Source organism: Camelina sativa, chromosome 9, assembly GCF_000633955.1.
Source record: "Camelina sativa cultivar DH55 chromosome 9, Cs, whole genome shotgun sequence".
In the NCBI taxonomy this organism is placed as follows: domain Eukaryota; kingdom Viridiplantae; phylum Streptophyta; class Magnoliopsida; order Brassicales; family Brassicaceae; genus Camelina; species Camelina sativa.
Genome location: NC_025693.1, coordinates 17886551 through 17894464, shown reverse-complemented (window position 1 = coordinate 17894464; position 7914 = coordinate 17886551).

Below are 7914 nucleotides of genomic sequence, written 5' to 3'. Positions count from 1 at the left end.
AATGCAAACTCAAAGAAACATAACACAACTAGCAACAAACTTTAAATCAAGATTAAACAAGTGAACCTTAGGCAAGGTAATTGACTTGGGAGATAGCTAACCAATCCTAGATGTCTAAGCAACAATCAAGAACAATCCTATGGCTAAGAACACTTATGCAAATCAATTCATTTCCATGATAGAGATTCCTATGCTAATCAAGTGATAATCAACTATTTCCAAAGGCAATCACAAGGCAAGCATGCATTAAGAACAAGTCTAAATACCACTAAGCACCCTAATCATCAATTTCCATTGGCTAGGAATACAAAGCTCTTGATTAATTTGGTTCGGGAATTTCATCAAACACCTTATGGGCATGAAAATCCTAATGTCTAGATTCAAGCATGATCAAGGCTATCTAGCATTATTAACACTAATCAAGATAGGAAACACATAAATAAAGCCTTAGACATCAAAGATCAATCATCTATCTCCTTAATCTACCTAGCCCAAGGTTTTAAAGATCTACTCACTCATCATCATGCTCACACAAAGGAAAGAGTTTGATCTTTGTGAAATCATAATAAGAGATTTAAAGGAGAAATTGCTATTAAAAACTTAGAAGTACTCAATCATTCAACAAACCAAGAGTAGATAAGCTTAAGAACCCTAAGTGGCTGCTAAACAGAATATAAGATAAAGGATAAAAGGGAGCCGGGTCAATCCAGTTCAAACCGGTTTAAACCCGGATCAAAACTAAAACAAGTGAGGAGCCTGGCGGCTCCGCGCGGGCAGGGTTTGGCCGATGGGAGGTGGCCGATGGCTTCACGCGGGCAAGGTTTGGCCGTGGGGGGTGGCCAATGGGAGGTGGCCGATGGCTTCACGCGGGCATCGTTTGGCCGTGGGAGGTGGCCGCTGGCTTCACGTGGAAAAGGTTTGGCCGCGGGAGGTGGCCGCTGATGGTGGCGATCAAGTGCGTCTCCTGTTCCATCAGCTTTTGTTTGGCTGCTGGTCTTGACCGCTTGCTTCACGCGGGCAAGGTTTGGCTGATGGGAGGTGGCCGATGGCTTCACGCAGGCATGGTTTGGCCGCGGGAGGTGGCCGCTGGCTTCACGCGGAAAAGGTTTGCCCGCGGGAGGTGGCCGCTGACGGTGGCGATCAAGTGCGTCTCCTTCGGCTTTTGTATTGCTGCTGGTCTTGACCGCTTGCTTCGTGCGGGCAAGGTTTGGCTGATGGGAGGTGGCCGATGGCTTCACGCAGGCATGGTTTGGCCGCGGGAGGTGGCCGCTGGCTTCACGCGGAAAAGGTTTGCCCGCGGGAGGTGGCCGCTGACGGTGGCGATCAAGTGCGTCTCCTTCGGCTTTTGTATTGCTGCTGGTCTTGACCGCTTGCTTCGTGCGGGCAAGGTTTGGCTGATGGGAGGTGGCCGATGGCTTCACGCAGGCATGGTTTGGCCGCGGGAGGTGGCCGCTGGCTTCACGCGGAAAAGGTTTGCCCGCGGGAGGTGGCCGCTGACGGTGGCGATCAAGTGCGTCTCCTTCGGCTTTTGTATTGCTGCTGGTCTTGACCGCTTGCTTCGTGCGGGCAAGGTTTGGCTGATGGGAGGTGGCCGATGGCTTCACGCAGGCATGGTTTGGCCGCGGGAGGTGGCCGCTGGCTTCACGCGGAAAAGGTTTGCCCGCGGGAGGTGGCCGCTGACGGTGGCGATCAAGTGCGTCTCCTTCGGCTTTTGTATTGCTGCTGGTCTTGACCGCTTGCTTCGTGCGGGCAAGGTTTGGCTGATGGGAGGTGGCCGATGGCTTCACGCAGGCATGGTTTGGCCGCGGGAGGTGGCCGCTGGCTTCACGCGGAAAAGGTTTGCCCGCGGGAGGTGGCCGCTGACGGTGGCGATCAAGTGCGTCTCCTTCGGCTTTTGTATTGCTGCTGGTCTTGACCGCTTGCTTCGTGCGGGCAAGGTTTGGCTGATGGGAGGTGGCCGATGGCTTCACGCAGGCATGGTTTGGCCGCGGGAGGTGGCCGCTGGCTTCACGCGGAAAAGGTTTGCCCGCGGGAGGTGGCCGCTGACGGTGGCGATCAAGTGCGTCTCCTTCGGCTTTTGTATTGCTGCTGGTCTTGACCGCTTGCTTCGTGCGGGCAAGGTTTGGCTGATGGGAGGTGGCCGATGGCTTCACGCAGGCATGGTTTGGCCGCGGGAGGTGGCCGCTGGCTTCACGCGGAAAAGGTTTGCCCGCGGGAGGTGGCCGCTGACGGTGGCGATCAAGTGCGTCTCCTTCGGCTTTTGTATTGCTGCTGGTCTTGACCGCTTGCTTCGTGCGGGCAAGGTTTGGCTGATGGGAGGTGGCCGATGGCTTCACGCAGGCATGGTTTGGCCGCGGGAGGTGGCCGCTGGCTTCACGCGGAAAAGGTTTGCCCGCGGGAGGTGGCCGCTGACGGTGGCGATCAAGTGCGTCTCCTTCGGCTTTTGTATTGCTGCTGGTCTTGACCGCTTGCTTCGTGCGGGCAAGGTTTGGCTGATGGGAGGTGGCCGATGGCTTCACGCAGGCATGGTTTGGCCGCGGGAGGTGGCCGCTGGCTTCACGCGGAAAAGGTTTGCCCGCGGGAGGTGGCCGCTGACGGTGGCGATCAAGTGCGTCTCCTTCGGCTTTTGTATTGCTGCTGGTCTTGACCGCTTGCTTCGTGCGGGCAAGGTTTGGCTGATGGGAGGTGGCCGATGGCTTCACGCAGGCATGGTTTGGCCGCGGGAGGTGGCCGCTGGCTTCACGCGGAAAAGGTTTGCCCGCGGGAGGTGGCCGCTGACGGTGGCGATCAAGTGCGTCTCCTTCGGCTTTTGTATTGCTGCTGGTCTTGACCGCTTGCTTCGTGCGGGCAAGGTTTGGCTGATGGGAGGTGGCCGATGGCTTCACGCAGGCATGGTTTGGCCGCGGGAGGTGGCCGCTGGCTTCACGCGGAAAAGGTTTGCCCGCGGGAGGTGGCCGCTGACGGTGGCGATCAAGTGCGTCTCCTTCGGCTTTTGTATTGCTGCTGGTCTTGACCGCTTGCTTCGTGCGGGCAAGGTTTGGCTGATGGGAGGTGGCCGATGGCTTCACGCAGGCATGGTTTGGCCGCGGGAGGTGGCCGCTGGCTTCACGCGGAAAAGGTTTGCCCGCGGGAGGTGGCCGCTGACGGTGGCGATCAAGTGCGTCTCCTTCGGCTTTTGTATTGCTGCTGGTCTTGACCGCTTGCTTCGTGCGGGCAAGGTTTGGCTGATGGGAGGTGGCCGATGGCTTCACGCAGGCATGGTTTGGCCGCGGGAGGTGGCCGCTGGCTTCACGCGGAAAAGGTTTGCCCGCGGGAGGTGGCCGCTGACGGTGGCGATCAAGTGCGTCTCCTTCGGCTTTTGTATTGCTGCTGGTCTTGACCGCTTGCTTCGTGCGGGCAAGGTTTGGCTGATGGGAGGTGGCCGATGGCTTCACGCAGGCATGGTTTGGCCGCGGGAGGTGGCCGCTGGCTTCACGCGGAAAAGGTTTGCCCGCGGGAGGTGGCCGCTGACGGTGGCGATCAAGTGCGTCTCCTTCGGCTTTTGTATTGCTGCTGGTCTTGACCGCTTGCTTCGTGCGGGCAAGGTTTGGCTGATGGGAGGTGGCCGATGGCTTCACGCAGGCATGGTTTGGCCGCGGGAGGTGGCCGCTGGCTTCACGCGGAAAAGGTTTGCCCGCGGGAGGTGGCCGCTGACGGTGGCGATCAAGTGCGTCTCCTTCGGCTTTTGTATTGCTGCTGGTCTTGACCGCTTGCTTCGTGCGGGCAAGGTTTGGCTGATGGGAGGTGGCCGATGGCTTCACGCAGGCATGGTTTGGCCGCGGGAGGTGGCCGCTGGCTTCACGCGGAAAAGGTTTGCCCGCGGGAGGTGGCCGCTGACGGTGGCGATCAAGTGCGTCTCCTTCGGCTTTTGTATTGCTGCTGGTCTTGACCGCTTGCTTCGTGCGGGCAAGGTTTGGCTGATGGGAGGTGGCCGATGGCTTCACGCAGGCATGGTTTGGCCGCGGGAGGTGGCCGCTGGCTTCACGCGGAAAAGGTTTGCCCGCGGGAGGTGGCCGCTGACGGTGGCGATCAAGTGCGTCTCCTTCGGCTTTTGTATTGCTGCTGGTCTTGACCGCTTGCTTCGTGCGGGCAAGGTTTGGCTGATGGGAGGTGGCCGATGGCTTCACGCATGCATGATTTGGCCGCGGGAGGTGGCCGCTGGCTTCACGAGGGCAAGGTTTGGCCGATGGGGGGTGGCTGATGGGAGGTAGCCGATGGCTTCACGCGGGCATGGTTTGGCCGCGGGAGGTGGCCGCTGGCTTCACGTGGAAAAGGTTTGGCCGCGGGAGGTGGCCGCTGATGGTGGCGATCAAGTGCGTCTCCTGTTCCATCAGCTTTTGTTTGGCTGCTGGTCTTGACCGCTTGCTTCACGCGGGCAAGGTTTGGCTGATGGGAGGTGGCCGATGGCTTCACGCAGGCATGGTTTGGCCGCGGGAGGTGGCCGCTGGCTTCACGCGGAAAAGGTTTGGCCGCGGGAGGGCCGCTGATGGTGGCGATCAAGTGCGTCTCCTTCGGCTTTTGTTTGGCTGCTGGTCTTGACCGCTTGCTTCATGCGGGCAAGGTTTGGCTGATGGGAGGTGGCCGATGGCTTCACGCAGGCATGGTTTGGCCGCGGGAGGTGGCCGCTGGCTTCACACGGAAAAGGTTTGGCCGCGGGAGGGCCGCTGATGGTGGCGATCAAGTGCGTCTCCTTCGGCTTTTGTTTGGCTGCTGGTCTTGACCGCTTGCTTCATGCGGGCAAGGTTTGGCTGATGGGAGGTGGCCGATGGCTTCACGCAGGCATGGTTTGGCCGCGGGAGGTGGCCGCTGGCTTCACGCGGAAAAGGTTTGGCCGCGGGAGGTGGCCGCTGATGGTGGCGATCAAGTGCGTCTCCTGTTCCATCGGCTTGTGTTTGGCTGCTGGTCTTGACCGCTTGCTTCACTCGGCCACCGTTTGGCCGATGGTCTTGGCCGCTGATGGTGGTGATCAAGTGCCTCTTCTCCAGTTCACTCTTCTTTGCTTCTTTGCATCAAAACAAGTCCAAATGCTCCAAATGTGATGATATTACTCTAAGAACCTGAGAGGTAGCACACTATATGCATATGCTCCTAAAACAACCTAGAATGACAAGATTATGCAACAAAACTAACCAAAAACAAGGCTTAAAACCCAACAAAAAACAAGATATCACATATCTAAAATTCCTTCTTTATTTTTTTATTTACAGGTGAGGAGAGACGATATCTTAACTTTGATAGTATTGAAACGTCAGATAAAAGTGCTCATGATAATATGATCTACACTTAGGATTTCCTAAACAATATACAAGTTTCTGGATTGTCAAGCCATGCTTTAACGTTGAAAATAGGAGCACATGTCATGTTGCTAAGGAATATAGACCCTAAGGGAGGTTTGAGTAACGGTACGAGGTTAATTATTACTCAGATGACCAATCATATAATCGAAGCAAGAGTCGTGACAGGAAAAAAGGTTGGTGATAAAGTACTTATCTCTAGGATGTATGTTAGTCCACCTGATGCAAAGTTTCCCTTTCGTATGAGGTGACGAAAGTTTTCTGTTACCGTGGAGTTTGCAATTACTATAAACAAAAGTCAAGGTCAGACGCTAGAACATGTTGGATTGTTTCTACCGAAACCGGTTTTCACACATGGACAGCTTTATGTTGCCTTCTCTCGAATCACAACCAGAAAATGCTTAAAGGTATTAATTACAAATAAATATGAGAAATGCCAGAATAAAACACTTAATGTTGTTTTCAAAGAGGTATTTGAGACTGTATAATTATGGTTTGTAGTTGGATAATTGTTTTGGATATTTAGACTTGAATTATATTTTTTCTCTTAAATAAAGTAATCTTTAATATCTTTAACACTACCTCTATTTGATAGTCAGATATAGACTTTCACATTGGAAAAAACCATTTTCTAATTTTGACTTATTTTATATTATAAAATAAAAGATAAATACATTGTAGATGGTCTAAGAACATTTTATTAAAAAAATTCACATGATTATATTTTATTTGGTTTCAACAATGTTGTTTGAAAACATATAATTTTTATCTGTGTCATAAAATGTATATATAATTTTACATCATAACTATTAACTACAAACTTTACCTTTAATCTGTAATTATATATATAATAATAAATATTAAAAAATATTTAATAGTCAAACAAAAGGTGAGACACTAAAACGATTAAGAGGCAACGTTTAATCGTGACTGTTTGTATTCTTACAAATCTGGAATCCCCTTTTCGTTTTCGATAACAGAGAAGAAACAGGAAAAACCCTAATTGGAGAAAATCATGAGATTCGATTAGCGCCAAGGTCAAGGTCTAATTGATCTTCTTCCCGAAAGAACTAATTGGCGTATACACGCCAAGGTCTTACATTCTTGGAGTATCAGCGAGTTCTTTACAAAAAGAGTACTGCTTCTTGTGGATGTAGAGGTTAGTATCGTTAATTGAACATCATTCTTACTTAAAGTTCATTTTTTAACAATTCTTATATATACGACTTCCTACACAATTGTTATTAAACTGTGAAGAGTAACACAATCAAAACTACTTTTTTACCAAATACACTCGCTAAACTCCAGAAATATATCGACGATGTTGAATGGTATGATATTAGAAATTTTAAAGTAATCAATCCAACCATGAATGAGAGGAATACTCATCATCCTTATCAAATTAAATTCACGGACGATACCACTATGACGCTGGTCCAACAATTGAGTCCAAAGAATTACTTTTGATTCGAGTATTTGGATGATATATATCATGGAAAAATAAATCATCCCATCTCTTTCGGTAAGTGTTTCGTTAATTAATTTAATATTGATATGGTACAATATGTGAGTATAGTTAATTGTAACTTTGTGTTCGGTAATCTAGAATCTTTATAGGATTTGTTGTAACTTTGCGTATTGGTCCCTCCCTTAGAAAAGTATGAATTAAACTTTTACCAAATATAGATTTGCAACACTTTGGAAAGCTAAATTCTGTCTTTTTCCCAAATTAGTTGTCTGTGAGTGTATAGTAGATGTGGAAGATAAAAGAAGACCTGAGAGTGCCAATAATAGTAATGATGTTCTCACGTTGTTGAATGGCAGGTAAAAGACATTTACTCTACCTTTAGGACAGTTACGTTTTAAAGTTGTCTCTATTAAGATTTTTTATTAATTTGATAAACATGTAGGAATGAAATGTGAAATGTCGTGTCAAAAACAACTACACTTCTGAATTCATGTCTAAATGGCAATCAAACGGGTGCCATCTCATATACAAATCCAAACCTTTTTTTTGTGTAATGCGGTTTGTGAAACTCGGAGAATATGAAGGTGTGTAACATAAAATAGTTCTGATATAATCATCATAAGGTAACCAATATATTAATTTTAAACTGCAAATGTTTATAAAACCACAGTTTGAAGGACTAGAGAATCACCAGGCTATGTAAGATTTGATTATGTAAAAATAACTTTATACACTTTATATATGATTATGTATGATGTTAAAATAATTTTGTTTCATACACTTTATATATTTACAAGTCTGAGTTTGCTGGACGTTATTACATAAACCATGTGATGGAGCATCAAAGTGAGAGCCCAGGGACTCAGTCATAAAGAATGGACTCAGAAATAAAGATACAGTGGCTTAATTAACTTTTTGTATATGCAAACTTTAGTATAATTTTGAATGTTTATAGTACCAAATACAATGGTCTAAATAGAAGTACATTTATGGGTTGCTTAAAATATTATTTTAATAGTCTAAACGAAATTACATATTATATTATCCCAAATTATTATATCAAGGTAATTAAAATTGACCGTAACAATTGTATTTGGCTCATTTAAAACTTTG